Source organism: Phyllobates terribilis, unplaced genomic scaffold (genome assembly GCF_046119375.1).
Source record: "Phyllobates terribilis strain yellow unplaced genomic scaffold, ASM4611937v1 Scaffold_5__5_contigs__length_657084704, whole genome shotgun sequence".
Lineage (NCBI taxonomy): Eukaryota > Metazoa > Chordata > Amphibia > Anura > Dendrobatidae > Phyllobates > Phyllobates terribilis.
This window is the reverse complement of record NW_027362765.1, coordinates 326,261,357-326,281,164: the sequence shown is the minus strand read 5'-3', so window position 1 is coordinate 326,281,164 and position 19,808 is coordinate 326,261,357. Positions and strand designations below refer to the sequence as shown.

At 50.4% G+C, this 19,808-nt stretch overlaps 1 protein-coding gene across 2 annotated transcripts in view; it reads left to right on the top strand.

Annotated features, from left to right (window-relative positions):
• Positions 1 to 19,808, top strand: part of LOC141273144 (high affinity immunoglobulin epsilon receptor subunit beta-like) — a 98,472-nt gene that overhangs the window by 10,867 nt on the left and 67,797 nt on the right. The window contains exon 1 of one of the 2 annotated variants that reach the window (XM_073684584.1): positions 10,471 to 10,776. The exons of the other annotated variant lie outside the window; for it this stretch is intronic. The gene's annotated coding sequence lies outside the window, so the exon portion shown is untranslated. Of the gene's footprint in view, positions 1 to 10,470; positions 10,777 to 19,808 lie in introns of those variants that run through there. 2 annotated transcript variants of the gene reach the window in all.

Sequence of the window (19,808 nt, the reverse complement as noted above, 5' to 3'; positions counted from 1 at the left end):
CGCCGCCATTTTGAGCTCACTCTGCTGTGAATTCAGTTAGGGATAGGACGCTGTTGTTCTGAGGGACAGTTTTAGCTACCTATTTGCTCTATACTGCTTTACCCAAGCTACTTTCTAAATCACTGTGCCTTGCAGTGCTAGTGCACAGTTCCCTGTGCTGTTCACCGCTATCTGCAAGGTCTGTGTGTGTGAGTGCAGCTCACCCTGTAGTGTGTGCTTCAGCCAAGTCTGGTTGTAGTGCACTCAGTGTGTGTCACTGCCTCATACATTGTCCTTTTTTGCCAATTCATAATTTTTCCTGATATCTCCTATTAGTGTGGTGGTTCCATCTGTATTCAGCTAAATTGGTTCCAAACACACTATATAGGAGTAGATAGAGAAATTTTTTTCCGTCTTGCAGCACTAGTGCACAGTGCTCTGCATCTGTACTGTTCACCGCTGTCTGCAAGGTCTGGTGTGTGAGTGCAGCTCACCCTGTAGTGTGTGCTTCAACCCCGTCTGGTTGTAGTGCACTCAGTGTGTGTCACTGCCTCATACATTGTCCTTTATTGCCAATTCATAATTTTTCCTGATATCTCCTATTAGTGTGGTGGTTCCATCTGTATTCAGCTAAATTGGTTCCAAACACACTATATAGGAGTAGATAGAGAAATTTTTTTCCGTCTTGCAGCACTAGTGCACAGTGCTCTGCATCTGTACTGTTCACCGCTGTCTGCAAGGTCTGGTGTGTGAGTGCAGCTCACCCTGTAGTGTGTGCTTCAACCCCGTCTGGTTGTAGTGCACTCAGTGTGTGTCACTGCCTCATACATTGTCCTTTATTGCCAATTCATAATTTTTCCTGATATCTCCTATTAGTGTGGTGGTTCCATCTGTATTCAGCTAAATTGGTTCCAAACACACTATATAGGAGTAGATAGAGAATTTTTTTTCCGTCTTGCAGCACTAGTGCACAGTGCTCTGCATCTGTACTGTTCACCGCTGTCTGCAAGGTCTGGTGTGTGAGTGCAGCTCACCCTGTAGTGTGTGCTTCAACCCCGTCTGGTTGTAGTGCACTCAGTGTGTGTCACTGCCTCATACATTGTCCTTTATTGCCAATTCATAATTTTTCCTGATATCTCCTATTAGTGTGGTGGTTCCATCCATATTCAGCTAAATTGATTCCAAACACACTATATAGGAGTAGATAGAGGAGCCTTTCTGCAGCATTGGGCCCTGCAGCCCCAGCCAGATTAGTATTAGCCTATTTTTTGCAGCCTCATCTATTGCATTGTAGGTTACCTTCCTACATTGTAATAGCTACAAAAAGTTTGTGATACTATCGTTATTACATCTTTAGGCACATCCAGTGTCTTTTTGTGACAAAAAAAACCTAAATAAAGTTCACCAAACACTCCACTTTACAGTTGTGTAGGCCACATTAGCTCATATTAAAGTCTAGTCCACACTTTATAAAATTAGTGTTTCTTATACCTGTTAGCAGCTGTTCAGGAATAAGCACACTAAGCCCTTAGTACTTTTCTGCCTATCTTTATCAGTCTACCAAGATGAAGAAGGCAGGGAGTAAGGCATGTGGTCGTGGTCGTGGGCGTGGGCGTGGAGTTTCTGCAGGGAGAGGACGTGAGGATTCTGTGCCTGCAGGGAGAGGACGTGGGGATTCTGTGCCTGCTGCGGGCACCAGTGACTCAGCATCCCCCAGTTTTACCAGGGAACAGTCCTTTATGCGCAGCTTTGTAGGAGCTAGCCGTACCCCACTGCTGCGCGAGGACCAAATTGAAGCCGTTGTCGGATGGATGGCAGCTAACGCATCGACTTCAATTAGTTCCAGATCCTCTCAGGTCCTGAGCACTGAAGAGCACCCATCTGTCTCTTCACCACCTGCCAAATTGCCCAGGCAGTCAGAGAGCCCTGGACAGGAGCCATCTCTACTTCTGTTCTCTGAATCTCTTGGCTTGGAAAGAGGGGGCCAGCCAAGCAGAATTCGAGAATTTGAAGAAGAGGTAGTATGCAGTGATGCGCAACCGTTTTGTCTCTCTGAATCTGAAGAGGCGGGTGGGCCAGTGCCTATGGTCAGCAGCACACCTCAGTACGCATCTGATGATGAGACTCAGGTGCCACTTTCTGGTGCGTACTGTGCTGTCGAGACTACCCAGGAGAAGCAGTTGTTTGAAGAGGGTGGTGTAGATGATGAGGTCCTTGACCCATCATGGCGTGAGGGACAGGAAGGTGGTGGGAGCAGCTCTGAGGAAGAGATTCCCCGAACGGCCCAAAAAGGAGGGAGAGGGAGGGGGCAGACTTGGTTGCCTGTAGCCTCCACTTCGGCACCCATTAGGAGCATGGCTCTTCCAAAATCCAAAGCGGGCGCTCCCAAGACTTGCAGTGCCTGGTCCTTTTTTGACACAGTTGCAGATGACATTTGCTTTGTCAAATGCAAGCTGTGTAATCAGAAGGTGAAAAGAGGGAAAAGTGTCAGCAACCTCAATACCACAAATATGTGGAAACATGTGCGGACCAAGCACATGGTGGAGTTACACAAACACACTGAAGACCTAGGCCAACCTACAGCGCCACCTACCACCTCTTCAGCTCGTGTTGTAGCCTCTTCCTCCAGCTCACACACAGCTGGTTCGGCTTCCTCACAGGATCGCCATGGAAGAATCTCTGGCACTGTTGTACAGAGACACAGTGTAATTCCACCCACAGCACCACTTTCCCAGTCATCCTCACACTCCCAGGCCAGTCTACAGCCATCGTTAGCACAGGCATGGGAGAAAAGGCGCCCATACTCGGCAAACCACCCCCGAGCACAGGCTCTGAATGCTGGCATTGCTAAACTACTGGCCCTTGAAATGCTATCATTCAGGCTGGTGGAGACTGACACATTCCGTAACTTTATGGCATTGGCAGTCCCACAATACAACGTGCCCAGCCGCTTTTATTTCAGCAGGCAAGCCGTCCCTGCCCTGCAACATCATGTGGAGGGAAAAATTAAACATGCGCTACAAAACGCCGTCAGTAGCAAGGTCCACCTGACCACTGATGCGTGGACCAGTAAGCATGGACAGGGACGATACCTTTCCCTCACTGCCCATTGGGTAAATGTTGTGGAGCCGGGTACAGATCTTGAGAGTGGCGCTGTACGTGTTCTGCCAACTCCAAGGATTGCAGGAATCCAGTCTGTACACATTGACTCCTCCTCATACTCCAGTTCCTCTGAATCAGCGCTGCAGGAGCCGTCACGGTCTACCTCCACATCGACCCGTGAACGGTTACCTGTTATGATGACCGATATGAGCACAGCCGTGGCCAAACGTCAACAGGCCGTATTAAAATTAATTTCTTTGGGGAATCGAAGCCACACAGCGCAGGAGCTCTGGAATGCCATCAAGCAGCAGAGTGACGTGTGGTTTGTGCCAGCGAATCTCCAGCCAGGCATGGTAGTGTGTGACAATGGCCGAAATCTGGTGGCAGCTCTGGGCCTAGGCAACCTCACTCACATCCCATGTCTGGCACATGTGCTCAACTTGGTCGTGCAGAGTTTTTTGAGGGACTATCCGGATCTTGATGCACTGCTTCACAAGGTCCGCATAGAGTGCGCTCACTTGCGGCGTTCCAGCAATGCAAGATCACGCATTGCAGCTCTGCAGCGCCGATTATGTCTTCCGGAACATCGCATCATATGTGACCTACCCACCAGGTGGAATTCAACGTTACATATGTTGGAGAGGTTGTGTGAGCAGCAGGCAGCAGTAATGGAGTACCAGCTGCAGCAGGCGCAAACAAGTCGCAGTGCGCGCCGTTCACACTTCACCACCACTGAGTGGGCCTCTATGAAGGACATTTGCCACGTTTTGCGTGCCTTCGATTATTCCACGCGGATGGCGAGTGCAGATGATGCACTAGTCAGCATGACTATCCCCCTTATCTGCCTGCTTGAAAAAACACTGCAAGCACTAAGGGACGAGGTTTTGGAAGAGGTGGAGGATGAGGAGTCACAAATGCCATCTGCTTCTCTACAGTCTGCGCAACGTGGTTCCTCACAAAGGCCTAGGCAGGGGACACTTTGTGAGGAGGATGAGGAGGAGTCAATGGATGAGGAAGACATCTGTCCAGAGGAGGGAGGTACACAATGCTCTAGTAGTCAGTATCTAGAGCGAGGGTGGGGTGATGCAGAGCAGGCAGAGATCACGCCTCAAGCAGGGGACAGCGTTTCTTGGCCAGTTGGCAGTCTGCAGCACATGGTTGATTTCATGCTGCAGTGCCTCAGAAACGACCGCCGCATCGCCCACATTCTCAACACGGCTGATTATTGGGTGTCCACCCTCCTAGATCCTCGCTACCGGGACAACTTACAAAGCCTCATAACACCATTGAACCGGGAGCGTAAAATGCGGGAGTACCAAGACGCACTGGTGCATTCCATCATGTTCTCCATTCCAACCGAGAGCAGTGCTGCTAGTGCTTTACAAAGCAGCTCAGTGCGTCGAGGCAGTGGAGGAAGCTCTGCACAAAGAGGGAGCAGAAGCAGCGCCTCAGCACAAGGCAAGACCAGTATGGCCGAAATGTGGCAAAGTTTTGTGTCCCCGCCGCCACAAATGTCTACACCATCACAGACAGCTCCAGTCAGCAGGAGGCAACGTTTCCGTCAGATGGTGACAGACTACATGTCTTGCCCTCTTAGTGTACTCCCAGACGGCTCTTCTCCCTTCAAGTTTTGGGTCTGTAAGCTGGATACATGGCCAGAGCTTAGTCAGTATGCACTGGAGGTGCTAGCTTGCCCTGCTGCTAGTGTATTATCGGAACGCGTCTTTAGTGCCGCAGGTGGTGTACTAACAGACCGTCGCATGCGACTATCCTCCGATAACGTTGACCGGCTTACTTTTCTCAAAATGAACAAGGCCTGGATCTCTCATGAATTTGCCAGTCCTCTTCCAGAATAAATAATTGGTTGGCAACAGTATCCAGGTCTCCTGTTCTGTTCATGTTTCTACCACCTGAACTGTAATCCCTGAGCTCCAACACCGCCAGTTGGCGCTCGGAAGTGCCGTCTGCACAGTCAACACTTGCTGCCGTGTTATTGGGGTTCAGTAACGTCAGCTGTTCTCCTGCTGTGCGGACGGCAATTTCTCCTGATTTGTCCACATCCACTGTACTACACATTTTAAAGTTGCTCCAATTACTCCTCTGGCTCCTCTGTTTTCATTCTTATCCCTGGGCTCCAGCACCGCCAGTTGGCGCTCGGAAGTGCTGTCTGCACAGTCAACACTTGCTACCATGTTATTGGGGTTCAGTAACGTCAGCTGTTCCCCTGCTGTGCGGACGGCAATTTCTCCTGCTCTGTCCACATTCTCACTACTACAGATTTTAAAGTTGCTCCAATTACACCTCTGGCTCCTCTGTTTTCAGTATTATCCCTGAGCTCCAACACCGCCAGTTGGCGCACGGAAGTGCCGTCTGCACAGTCAACACTTGCTGCCGTGTTATTGGGGTTCAGTAACGTCAGCTGTTCTCCTGCTGTGCGGACGGCAATTTCTCCTGCTTTGTCCAAATCCACTGTACTACACATTTTAAAGTTGCTCGAATTACACCTCTGGCTCCTCTGTTTTCATTCTTATCCCTGGGCTCCAGCACCGCCAGTTGGCGCTCGGAAGTGCCGTCTGCACAGTCAACACTTGCTGCCGTGTTATTGGGGTTCAGTAACGTCAGCTGTTCTCCTGCTGTGCGGACGGCAATTTCTCCTGCTTTGTCCACATCCACTGTACTACACATTTTAAAGTTGCTCGAATTACACCTCTGGCTCCTCTGTTTTCATTCTTATCCCTGGGCTCCAGCACCGCCAGTTGGCGCTCGGAAGTGCCGTCTGCACAGTCAACACTTGCTACCATGTTATTGGGGTTCAGTAACGTCAGCTGTTCCCCTGCTGTGTTCACGGCAATTTCTCCTGCTCTGTCCATATTCACTGTGCTACTTATTTAAAACTTGCTCCAATTACACCTCTGGCTCCTCCGTTTTTAGTATTTACCCTGGGCTCCAACACCGCCAGTTGGCGCTCGGAAGTGCTGTCTGCACAGTCAACACTTGCTGCCGTGTTATTGGGGTTCAGTAACGTCAGCTGTTCCCCTGCTGTGCGGACGGCAATTTCTCCTGCTCTGTCCACATTCTCACTACTACAGATTTTAAAGTTGCTCCAATTACACCTCTGGCTCCTCTGTTTTCATTCTTATCCCTGGGCTCCAGCACCGCCAGTTGGCGCTCGGAAGTGCTGTCTGCACAGTCAACACTTGCTACCATGTTATTGGGGTTCAGTAACGTCAGCTGTTCCCCTGCTGTGCGGACGGCAATTTCTCCTGCTCTGTCCACATTCTCACTACTACAGATTTTAAAGTTGCTCCAATTACACCTCTGGCTCCTCTGTTTTCATTCTTATCCCTGGGCTCCAGCACCGCCAGTTGGCGCTCGGAAGTGCCGTCTGCACAGTCAACACTTGCTGCCGTGTTATTGGGGTTCAGTAACGTCAGCTGTTCTCCTGCTGTGCGGACGGCAATTTCTCCTGATTTGTCCACATCCACTGTACTACACATTTTAAAGTTGCTCCAATTACTCCTCTGGCTCCTCTGTTTTCATTCTTATCCCTGGGCTCCAGCACCGCCAGTTGGCGCTCGGAAGTGCTGTCTGCACAGTCAACACTTGCTACCATGTTATTGGGGTTCAGTAACGTCAGCTGTTCCCCTGCTGTGCGGACGGCAATTTCTCCTGCTCTGTCCACATTCTCACTACTACAGATTTTAAAGTTGCTCCAATTACACCTCTGGCTCCTCTGTTTTCAGTATTATCCCTGAGCTCCAACACCGCCAGTTGGCGCACGGAAGTGCCGTCTGCACAGTCAACACTTGCTGCCGTGTTATTGGGGTTCAGTAACGTCAGCTGTTCTCCTGCTGTGCGGACGGCAATTTCTCCTGCTTTGTCCAAATCCACTGTACTACACATTTTAAAGTTGCTCGAATTACACCTCTGGCTCCTCTGTTTTCATTCTTATCCCTGGGCTCCAGCACCGCCAGTTGGCGCTCGGAAGTGCCGTCTGCACAGTCAACACTTGCTACCATGTTATTGGGGTTCAGTAACGTCAGCTGTTCCCCTGCTGTGTTCACGGCAATTTCTCCTGCTCTGTCCATATTCACTGTGCTACTTATTTAAAACTTGCTCCAATTACACCTCTGGCTCCTCCGTTTTTAGTATTTACCCTGGGCTCCAACACCGCCAGTTGGCGCTCGGAAGTGCTGTCTGCACAGTCAACACTTGCTGCCGTGTTATTGGGGTTCAGTAACGTCAGCTGTTCCCCTGCTGTGCGGACGGCAATTTCTCCTGCTCTGTCCACATTCTCACTACTACAGATTTTAAAGTTGCTCGAATTACACCTCTGGCTCCTCTGTTTTCATTCTTATCCCTGGGCTCCAGCACCGCCAGTTGGCGCTCGGAAGTGCTGTCTGCACAGTCAACACTTGCTACCATGTTATTGGGGTTCAGTAACGTCAGCTGTTCCCCTGCTGTGCGGACGGCAATTTCTCCTGCTCTGTCCACATTCTCACTACTACAGATTTTAAAGTTGCTCCAATTACACCTCTGGCTCCTCTGTTTTCATTCTTATCCCTGGGCTCCAGCACCGCCAGTTGGCGCTCGGAAGTGCCGTCTGCACAGTCAACACTTGCTGCGGTGTTATTGGGGTTCGGTAACGTCAGCTGTTCCCCTGCTGTGTTCACGGCAATTTCTCCTGCTCTGTCCATATTCACTGTGCTACTTATTTAAAACTTGCTCCAATTACACCTCTGGCTCCTCCGTTTTTAGTATTTACCCTGGGCTCCAATACCGCTAGTTGCTGCTCAGAAGTGCCGTCTGCACAGTCAACGCTTGCTCCAGTGTTATTGGGATTCAGTAACGTCAGCTGATCCCCAGCTGTGTGTCCGGCAAATTCTCCTGCTTTGTCCACATCCACTGTAGTACGGATTTAAAACCTCCTCCAAATACACCTCTGGCTCTTCTGTTTTTAGTATTTACCCTGGGCTCCAGCACCGCCAGCTGGTTCTCGGCAGTTCCATTGGCTCTTGTACCTTCTGCTACCCATCCGGGTTCCAGTACCGTCAGCTGGTTCTCGGCAGTGTCTTTGGCACGGGTACTCCCTCCTGCCCAGCCTGGTTCCAGCACGCCAGCTGTTTCCGGGTAGTGTCAACGTCACTTTGCCTCCAATGCGTTGTCCTGTCGTGTTGCGGTCGGGTTAGCCGACTCTATGGTGCCTGCAGTTTAGGTGACTCCTATGTGGGCTGCGGGATCTGGCAATGAAGGCTGGTTCCATAGTGCCAATAGGACAAGCACCCTCTGTAGGACTGTGGGTTTTGGTAACTGCGGCCGGCTCGCGGCCTTGAACTTTTTTTTTACATGGGTACCTTCTGCTACCCAACCGGGTTCCAGTACCGTCAGCTGGTTCTCGGCAGTGCCTTTGGATTAGGTGCCTCCTTCTCGGTATCCAAGTTCCACCAACGTCTGCTGGTCCTTGGTAGTGCTTTCTGGCACAGGTACCTCCTGCTTAGTAACCGAGTTCCAGTAACATCAGCTGGTCCTCGGTAGTTCCATTGGCTCTTGTACCTTCTGCTACCCATCCGGGTTCCAGTACCGTCAGCTGGTCCTCGGTAGTTCCATTTGCTCTTGTATCTTCTGCTACCCATCCGGGTTCCAGTACCGTCAGCTGGTTCTCGGCAGTGTCTTTGGCACGGGTACTCCCTCCTGCCCAGCCTGGTTCCAGCACGCCAGCTGTTTCCGGGTAGTGTCAACGTCACTTTGCCTCCAATGCGTTGTCCTGTCGTGTTGCGGTCGGGTTAGCCGACTCTATGGTGCCTGCAGTTTAGGTGACTCCTATGTGGGCTGCGGGATCTGGCAATGAAGGCTGGTTCCATAGTGCCAATAGGACAAGCACCCTCTGTAGGACTGTGGGTTTTGGTAACTGCGGCCGGCTCGCGGCCTTGAACTTTTTTTTTACATGGGTACCTTCTGCTACCCATCCGGGTTCCAGTACCGTCAGCTGGTTCTCGGCAGTGCCTTTGGATTAGGTGCCTCCTTCTCGGTATCCAAGTTCCACCAACGTCTGCTGGTCCTTGGTAGTGCTTTCTGGCACAGGTACCTCCTGCTTAGTAACCGAGTTCCAGTAACATCAGCTGGTCCTCGGTAGTTCCATTGGCTCTTGTACCTTCTGCTACCCATCCGGGTTCCAGTACCGTCAGCTGGTCCTCGGTAGTTCCATTTGCTCTTGTATCTTCTGCTACCCATCCGGGTTCCAGTACCGTCAGCTGGTTCTCGGCAGTGTCTTTGGCACGGGTACTCCCTCCTGCCCAGCCTGGTTCCAGCACGCCAGCTGTTTCCGGGTAGTGTCAACGTCACTTTGCCTCCAATGCGTTGTCCTGTCGTGTTGCGGTCGGGTTAGCCGACTCTATGGTGCCTGCAGTTTAGGTGACTCCTATGTGGGCTGCGGGATCTGGCAATGAAGGCTGGTTCCATAGTGCCAATAGGACAAGCACCCTCTGTAGGACTGTGGGTTTTGGTAACTGCGGCCGGCTCGCGGCCTTGAACTTTTTTTTTACATGGGTACCTTCTGCTACCCATCCGGGTTCCAGTACCGTCAGCTGGTTCTCGGCAGTGCCTTTGGATTAGGTGCCTCCTTCTCGGTATCCAAGTTCCACCAACGTCTGCTGGTCCTTGGTAGTGCTTTCTGGCACAGGTACCTCCTGCTTAGTAACCGAGTTCCAGTAACATCAGCTGGTCCTCGGTAGTTCCATTGGCTCTTGTACCTTCTGCTATCCATCCGGGTTCCAGTACCGTCAGCTGGTCCTCGGTAGTTCCTCAGCTTTCTTGTACCTTCTGCTACATTTCCAAGTTCAAGCTTTTTGAAATGGTTCTTGGTAATCACTCTGGATCTCCCTGACGAGGACCCTGAAGACGAGGACCCTGAAGACCAACCCTAAGAAGACGAGGACCCCGAAGACAATGACCCTGAAGACGAGGACCCTGAAGACCACCCCGAAGAAGACGAGGACCCTGAAGACCACCCCGAAGAAGACGAGGACCCTGAAGACCACCCCGAAGAAGACGAGGACCCCGAAGACGAGGACCCAGAAGACCAACCCGAAGAAGACGAGGACCCCGAAGACGAGGACCCCCGAAGACGACGACCCTGAAGACCACCCCGAAGAAGACCAAGAAGATGACCCTGAAGAAGTTGACCAAGAAGACAAAGAAGAGAAGACAAGCACCAAGATACAGAAAAACAAGAGACAGAAAACCAAGAAGCAGAAATACAAGAAGCTGCAGAACAAAAAGCGGAAGAACATTAAGCATAAGACTAAAAATCAGAGCAAAAGATAATATCTAAATTATAAGCAGAAGATGACTAAGCAGTGTATGGGGGTGAGTCCGTTCCTCCTCGTGGTGCCCCTGGAAAAGACCTGCTGCTGCAGGCCAAACTGAACGCGGACAAATCCTGTTGTAAATCTTTTGTGACGGGCAGAACGAAAGGTGTAATGTCCAACCTTTTATAGATAACAACTACAGGAATGCCTGTCACAAATAAGAATATGATGAAGAAGAAGAATATGAAGAAGATGAAGAAGTAGAATATGAAGAATGTAAAAAAAAGAATAATACGAAGAAGGTGAAGAAGAAGAAGGTGAAGAAGAAGTGGATGAAAAAGATGCTGAGGATGATGAAGGAGAAAGTGTGGGAGAAGTAAAAAAGAAGGTGAAGAGCATGGAAGTAGTGAAACATAAATATCTGACAAAATATAAAAATACTTAACATAGTTAATATTTCCGTAACTCAGAACATAATAAAAAAATATTAATTCCTGCTATTCCATTTGACTGGGCTAAACCTCTATGCCTTTATTGTCTCCCCCACCTCCCCCAATACATTCTACATTATTCTTAGTTGTTTTCCTTCATGTAGAAATAACCTACAAGGAAAGAAAGGGTTTATTTTAATTCCGATATTTATGTCCCATTGACTTGCATTGGTTTCCGGTATCGGAATCGGCGATATCCGATACTTTTTCGGTATCGGTCCGATCCAATCCGATCCGATATTTCCCGATATCGGAAGGTATCGCTCAACACTACTCATAAGTAATATCTTTATGCTCATTATTAGTGAAGCAGTTCTACGTTGTTCAGTACTTTGTCCAACTCCAGGACTTCCATATTCCATAAACAGGTTCCCAGAACTGAAGTGCATATTGCAGGTGAGGTCACATTAGTGCTTTGTGAAACAGGATTATCATATCCATGTCCTCTAAGGTATTGCCTCTTTTACTACATGCATATTGTTACGGATCCGGGTGGTGGAACCTCTGTGCTGCGGTGCAAGGAGGGACCCAGAGGGGCGTAACTAAGTATCAACTCGGACCGACCTAGGTCGTACGGCAGCTAACGACTCCGTGACCAGGGAGGGACCGAGCAGAGGGACCAGGTGCTATTCTGGGGATGATCTTGTAAGAGAGCAGGTGACTCCCACGGGTCAGATGGCTGAGACTGACCGATACTGCAGATGGGCACAGCAGGCAGGCTGACGAGGGATCCGGGTAGATGAACGGGCAGAGACAGCAGGAGACAGGCGGGAGCCTCTAGGTAGGCTGTCAGGTGGTCACGGCAAGTGACGGGAGGGAGCCTCCAGGTAGATTGACAGGTGGTCACGGCAAGTGACAGGCAGGAGCCTCTAGGTAGGCTGTCAGGGGGTCATGGCAAGTGACAGGCGGGAGCCTCTAGGTAGGCTGTCAGGTGCTCTCGGCAAGTGACAGGCGGAAGCCTCTAGGTAGGCTGTCAGGTGGTCATGACAAGTGACGGGCAGGAGCCTCCAGGTAGGCAGACAGGTGGTCACGGCAAGTGACGGGCAGGAGCCTCCAGGTAGGCTGACAGGTAACAGGCAGGTGCTTCCAGGTAAGCAGGCGGGCAAAGCCCATAGACAGACTGGCGGACTGAATGGAGAACAGACTGTCGGGCTGGGGAGTAGTCAGGCTGGCGGACTGGACTGATAGTCAGGCTGGCGGGCAGGACTAGTAGTCAGGCTAGCAGCGGGACCTGAGGGCTGAAGCAGAGGTAAGTACAACGTGCATCAACTATTGCTCGGGCACCTCCATATTGAAGGAGGTGCTTTATATATGGAAGGACCTCTGTCAATTGGCCGGGGACTCCTTAGGGCGGCGCGCGCGGCCCCTTTAAGAGGGGGGGAGCGCGCGCCCTAAGCACAGTGCCCGGGAAGCTGCGCGCGCCGGCAGAAGCAGGAAGAGGAGTGCTGGAGGACGCCGGGCAGGGAGAGCAGCGGTGAGAGGGACGGCGTCTCTGCCTGGCAGGGGGCAGAGACGCCGATGCTACAGTACCCCCCCACCTTTACGCCCCCTCTTTTTTAGGCCAGAAATAAATTTTTCAAGGAGAAGCGGGGCATGAATGTTCTCCCTGGTTTCCCAAGTTCTCTCCTCTGGGCCAAACCCCTTCCAATCCACCAGAAAAAAGGTTTTTCCTCTTACCCTTTTGGTGGCCAGAATGTTCTCTACCTCAAAAACGTCCTCAGTGGAAACCGGAGCAGGGGGAGTACCTGGATTGCTGGAAAAATAATTAAACACAACTGGTTTGAGGAGAGATACGTGGAAGGAGTTGGGAATCCGTAAGGTGGCCAGGAGTTTTAACTTGTAGGTCACCGGGTTGATTTGTTTGAGGACTTCAAATGGACCAATGAACCGAGGACCCAACTTGTAGGAGGGTATTTTGAGCCGAACATGTTTGGAGGAGAGCCAAACCTTGTCTCCCGGATGGAATTGAGGCGGATCCAGACGTCTCTTGTCAGCATATCTCTTCATCCGCTCGGAGCACTGAAGAAGTGCGGACCTAGTTTTTTCCCAAATGGTGGAAAATTCGCTGACCAGAGACTCCACGGCAGGGTTGTCCACAGAAGCGGAGACGGGAAATGGAATCCGGGGATGTTGACCATAGACTACAAAGAACGGGGACTTGGAAGTCGATTCGCTCTCATGGCTGTTGTAGGAGAATTCGGCCCATGGTAGGAGGTCCACCCAATCGGTATGGTGAGCATTAACAAAGTGCCAGAGGTTACTGGTAAGGATCTGGTTGATACGCTCCACTTGGCCATTGGACTGTGGATGGTAAGCGGAGGAGAAATCCAGGGTGACATCCAGCAGCTTACACGTAGCTCTCCAGAAGCGTGAGGTGAACTGAACCTCTCGATCCGACACAATGTGGAGGGGTAGGCCATGGAGACGGAAAATGTGAAGGAAGAAGTCCTTAGCCAGCTCAGATGCAGACCAGGCAGAGGGATGAAGTGGGCCATTTTAGAAAAGTGGTCGAAGACCACCCAAATGACTGTACAGCCGGCAGAAACAGGGAGATCTGTAATAAAGTCCATAGCAATGTGTTGCCAAGGGACAGCAGGTATGGGAAGAGGCAGGAGGTGACCGGCTGGAAGATGTCTGGGAACTTTGTTGCGGGCACAAGACGAACAGGCCGAGATGAAGTCTATCACATCCTTGAGCAGGGTGGGCCACCAGTAATGCCGGGTAATGAGCAGGAAGGTTTTCTTCTGACCGGCAAGTTTAGATGAATGACCCCAGTGAAGAATCTTCTCCCGATCTGGAACTGCTACAAACATCTTACCGGGTGGGAGACGAGTCAGATCTAAGGGGGCCATACTCATCACTTTGGAAGGGTCAATGATGTGCATAGGCTCCTCTAGATCGGAGTACAGGAAGGATCGGGACAAGGCGTCAGCTTTAACATTCTTGTCCTCCGGACAGAAATGTAAGATAAAGTCAAAGCGAGCGAAGAACAAAGACCACCGGGCCTGACGCGGATTGAGTCTTTGGGCATTCTGGAGATATGCCAGGTTTTTGTGATCAGTATAGATGATCACTGGGTATAGAGTCCCTTCAAGCAGGTAACGCCACTCCTCCAGTGCCAATTTGATGGCTAGCAGTTCCCGGTCTCCTATGGAGTAGTTGCGCTCCGACGAGGAGAAGAGTTTGGAGAAGAAGCCGAAGGTTACCATTCTCCCAGATGAAGATTTTTGGGTGAGCACTGCTCTGTCTCCGGATGAGGAAGCATCAACCTCCAGGAAGAACTGTTTGTTGCAGTCCGGACGGCGCAGCACTGGGGCAGAGGAGAAGGCTTGCTTTAAGGAAAGGAGGGCCTTCTCAGCTTCGGGCGGCAATACCTTGGGATTTGCTCCCTTACGGGTGAGCGCAGAGATGGGAGAAGTCCGGGAAGAGAAGTGCGGGATGAAGAGACGGTAGTAGTTGGCGAAGCCCAGGAATCGCTGAATCGCCTTCAACCCCTCTGGACGGGGCCATTTTAAGATGGCAGAGAGCTTCTCGGGGTCCATTCGTAGACCTGTCTGGGAGATAATATAGCCCAGGAACGGAAGGGAGGTCTGCTCGAAGAGGCACTTCTCAAATTTGGCATAGAGGTGATTCTGCCTGAGCCTAAGCAGGACCTGACGAACATCCCTCCGGTGTGTGGGAAGGTCTGGAGAAAAGACCAAGATGTCGTCCAGGTACACCACCACGCAGGAATATAGAAGATCACAGAATATGTCATTGACTAATTCTTGGAAGACGGCGGGAGCATTGCAGAGACCGAAGTGCATTACACGGTATTCATAGTGACCGTCCCGGGTATTGAATGCCATCTTCCACTCGTCTCCTTGACGGATCCGGACCAGGTTATACGCCCCACGTAGATCCAGCTTGGAAAAGATCCTAGCGCCCTTAAGGCGGTCAAACAACTCAGAGATGAGTGGCAGGGGGTATTTGTTTTTGACCGTGATTTGGTTGATTCCTCGATAGTCTATACAGGGGCGTAGTGAACCATCCTTCTTCTTGATGAAGAAGAATCTGGCTCCAGCCGTGGAGGTAGATTTCCGGATGAATCCCCTAGCCAGATTCTCCTTAATGTTTTCCGACATGGCCTGGGTTTCGGCCGACGACAATGGGTAAATACGCCCACTTGGTGGAGTGACACCGGGTACCAGGTCGATCGGGCAATCATATGGCCTATGAGGTGGCAGTGTCTCTGCTTCCTTTTTGTCGAAGACATCTGCATAGGACCAGTAAAGTACCGGTAAACCGGGTAGATTAGCCGGGGTGAGGGGCGGAAGAACCGGGCGGACCGGGACCAGGCAGGTCCTATGGCAATCCTGCCCCCAATGGAGAACTTCACTGGATTGCCAGTTCAGCACGGGTTCATGTCTCTGAAGCCAGGGTAGACCTAGCAATAGGGAGTGAGAGAGACCGGAAAGCACATGGAAGGAGATCCTCTCAGAGTGCAGCATTCCCACCTGCAGGGTTATAGGTTCTGTGACGAGCAGGATGGTCACCGGAAGGAGTCTTCCATCCACGGAGGCGACTGCCAATGGTTCAGCCAGAGGATTGGTGGGAATGTGATATTTCTCTACCAGGAACTGGGAAATGAGGTTCCCAGCAGCTCCGGAATCTAGGTGTGCAATTTCAAAGTAGCAGTTCTCTCCCCAGGAGATGGAGACAGACAAAGTCAGGGAAGGAGAGGGTTTACTTTTGCCTAGGACGACCTCTCCGAGCGGTCCTAGATACTGGCGTTTACCGGCTTCACCGGGCAGGAACGGATGAAGTGTTCCTTACTGCCACAATAGAAACAGCTCCCCTTGGCTCGGTGTGACTCTTGGCGAGATTTGACCATCTTGTTCTGGTCGACCTGCATAGGTTCGGGCGAGCGTGCCCGAGCAGTTGCTAATTGAGAGATAGGTCTCTGGAAAGTAGGAGCAAGATGAGGAAATCTTCGCTCCCGGGTAGTCTCTTTAGCACGTTCCAGGAAACGGATGTCGATCCGGGTAGCTAGCAATACCAGGTCATCCAGGGTGGTAGGAATGTCCCGGCCGGTTAACTCATCCTCAATCCGGCCGGAAAGGCCCTCCCAGAAGATGGACACCAGGGCCTCGTTGTCCCAGGCAACCTCAGAAGCGAGGGTACGGAACCATAAGGCATATTGGCCCACGGTGAGACTCCCTTGGCGGATACGAAGCAGAGAGGAGGCAGTAGAGGATTTTTGACCTGGTTCATCGAAGACTTTCTGGAAAGCAGCGAGGAAAGACGATAGATCGGACACCAGGGGATCCCCTCTCTCCCAGAGGGGATTTAGCCATGCCAGTGCTTCCCCAGTGAGGTGAGACATGATGAATGCTACCTTGGCCCGGTCAGAGGGAAACTGATGTGCCAAAAGTTTAAAGTGCAGGGTGCACTGGTTTACGAATCCCCGAGCTAGAGCGGGGTCGCCTCCAAAATGAGGAGGTGCAGAAAGCCGGGGACCTGGGTTGGATGCCGTGGTATTGGTGGGCAGCGGCGCTGCCGGAGCGGGAGTCGCACGACTCCAGGCGGACACAGGTGGAACAGTCAGTGAGTCCAGGCGGGAGTTGACACTCCGCAGAAAGTTCAGGATGGTTTTCTGTTGGGATCTCTGACGAGAAACCTCCTGGTACAAGTCAGAGAGCGAGGGAGCTTGGGGGTCACCGGGTTCCATGGCCCGAGCAAACTTTTACGGATCCGGGTGGTGGAACCTCTGTGCTCCGGTGCAAGGAGGGACCCAGAGGGGCATAACTAAGTATCAACTCGGATCGACCTAGGGGAGTAGTCAGGCTGGCGGACTGGACTGATAGTCAGGCTGGCGGGCAGGACTAGTAGTCAGGCTAGCAGCGGGACCTGAGGGCTGAAGCAGAGGTAAGTACAACGTGCATCAACTATTGCTCGGGCACCTCCATATTGGAGGAGGTGCTTTATATATGGAAGGACCACCGGCAATTGGCCGGGGACTCGTTAGGGCAGGAGCGCAGAAGGGCAGAAGCAGGAAGAGGAGCGCTGGAGGACGCCGGGCAGGGAGCGCGGCGGTGAGAGGGACGGCGTCTCTGCCTGGCAGGGGGCAGAGACGCCGATGCTACACATATTGTGTTATTGAGACATAGCTATAGTGTTGATGAGAGATAAGTGCCTTACTCTACCCTGCACCCATAACATATAGTGAAAGACATATGGTAGGTAGATGGCTGTGGTGTAAATTTTTGTATTAGATCTTTGTAGATGAGGGACAATCATGTCTGTGTAAGGAGAGACACTCTATCTTTGATACAAATTTGCATATACTGTGGATTTTTGTCAGTGTTGCTTTGTAATCAAGAGGACTCCTGATCTGTTTCACTACCATTCTCCTTCCTCTCCTCCTTAAAATTTAAAGAGCCTGCATCTGGGGTGACCTGCTCAAGAATGGGCTCTGACGCAAGACACAAAGAGCAAAATTGTTGTAACTTATCAAACTAAATTTCTTGGAATTCTGTAAATGAAATTTGCCTCATAGAAATTCTCATAGTTAATTTCCCACAGTAGCATCGCATGGCTTATAAGCCTCTTTACACTGGCATGCCAGGCATGTTACTATCCACAAGGAGGAACGTTACCACTTAGACCTAAATTTTTATCAAAATTGTTAATGATTTTTTTTGGGGAAAGTTGAATTAGAATATTTCAAGGATAATCTTACTTGCTCGATTAATCTGTCGAAGAGCTGGTGACTGCCAAACACATGTTTGACCATAAGAAGCTTCTCTGCTCCCTGTCAAGTCCACATTTCTGTATGTTTGTGTGTGGCCCCTGTGCAAAGCAGGGGCACAATGGGCAAAACTGTTATATCAAACCAAAATTCTTGGAAATCTGTAATGTAATTTTCTGTAAAAAAATTTACATTTTTCAAAAATATTAATTATTTTTTGGCGTGGTACTAGTGATGAGTGAGAATGCTCGCCACTATTCATTACTCATCCAAGTATCACAATGCTCGAGATGCTCGTTACTCGGCACTTAATTTTGAAATGCTCGGGCGGGAGCTCGAGTCCCTACCCCGCATGTTGGATGCGTTTTAGGCAGCCAATTACTATGCAGGGATTGCGTGACAGTTATTGTAATGCTGCAGCCATGTTGGTTGTGGCATTACAGTGATTAACTGGCCGCATAGCGTCATCATGTCTATATAAGACCCGGGATCCTATGTTTGTCTCAGTCTACCGGTCAAACAATCAGAGTAGGGAGAGCTGCAGCTGAGCGAGGGAGAGAAATGGTGGTTATTTTAAACAGAGATTCAATACTACTATTAGAAATCTACTGTAACAGTACTTATTAGGGCTCATTTTGAAGAAAATATTAATCCTACTGATAGCACTAGTTAGGCAGAGTTTGTGGAGAGCTAGTATAGTACAGAATAGGGTCCACTGCACGTTCTTTCTGCTGCTGGGACTCCTATTAATAGCCCTAGATATCAGGGTTGATAATAATCTTTTTGCTCTTAATCTTGCTAATTTTGGTTAAAAGCAATATAATACACCATTTTTACTGCTCCATTTGCTTGATAGCAGGATACTGCCAGATTTGGTTGATTTGAAAAGCATTGCTGTAATGTGGAAGCAGAGAAACATCATCTCAGGTGGTCAAATATTACTGCAGTATTAATCCTGCTTTTTTTTTGCAATCTGCAAAAGATTATACTCCATTTAAAGTTTACTACTTGTGTGTCAAAAATATATTCACACTTGTTTGTATACCAATAGCATTGGTATACCTTCACTGAGCAAAAGAATTGGTCATAAGACGTGATCAAATACTGCGGTATTAATCATGATTTTTTTTTGCAAGCTGCAAAAGATTATGCTCCATTTAAAATGGGCAAGGCTCGTGGTAAGGGAAGGGGAAGTGGACGTGATGCTGATGGCGCATGCAGAGGCCGAGGCTATGGGCAAGATGAAACTGTGCCTGCTGAGGGAGCACAACAAACACCCAGATCATGTCAACCTACCTTCCTGTCCCAATTTCTAGGGGTCTGCAGAACACCACTCTTGAAGCCAGAACAATGTGAAAAGGTTGTTATTTGGATAGCAGATAATGCTGCCAGTAAGTTTGCCACCACCACCACCCTGTCATCTACATGGTCCAGTCTCAGTAGTTGTGAGCCTGGACCACATATTCCTTACCCCAATCCTCCCATTATGCTGAGTGCCTGGAGACAAGTGATCCCACACTTGGACACTCTGAAGAGCTGTTCACATTTCCATTTATAGATTCTGGCCTCTCGATCGGTCCGCTTCTATCGGGGGAAACGGGAGATCACATGCAGCGATGCCCAAATATTTGAGCAGCCGTGGTCACAACAAGGGAACGGTGCAAAAGTGCAATTAATGTTGCAAGAGGTGAATGATGATGATTAGACACAATTGCCAGCAAGTCAGGAGGAGGCCCAGTGTGCTTACGTGGAAGACGAGGTGGTGGACGATGAAGTCATTGACCCAACCTGCCAAGGTGACATGCATAGCGAAGACAGCAGCACACAGGGGGAGGGAGGCACAGCACCACAACAGGCAGCAAAAAGCAGTGGGGTGGCCACAGACACAAGGCGCGCAACTGTTCTCCAAAACACCAATACCAGGGAAGTTGCCAGTCCAACTGTTAGTTTTTCTGGAGTCTGCCTCTTTTTTAAAGACTGTCCAGTTAACCCAATAAGGGCCATTTGCAACATGTGCCATGCCAGCATCAGCAGGGACAGCAAAACTACCAGCCTGACCACCACCGGCATGCTCAGGCACATGACAGCAAAGCACTCGACTAGCTGGGCCGAATGCCAGGGTCCAGAAACAGTGTCTGCGGGTGACACCACTGCCTCTTCCCCTGTTGTACGCACATGCCAAGCCTCCTTCCATGATGC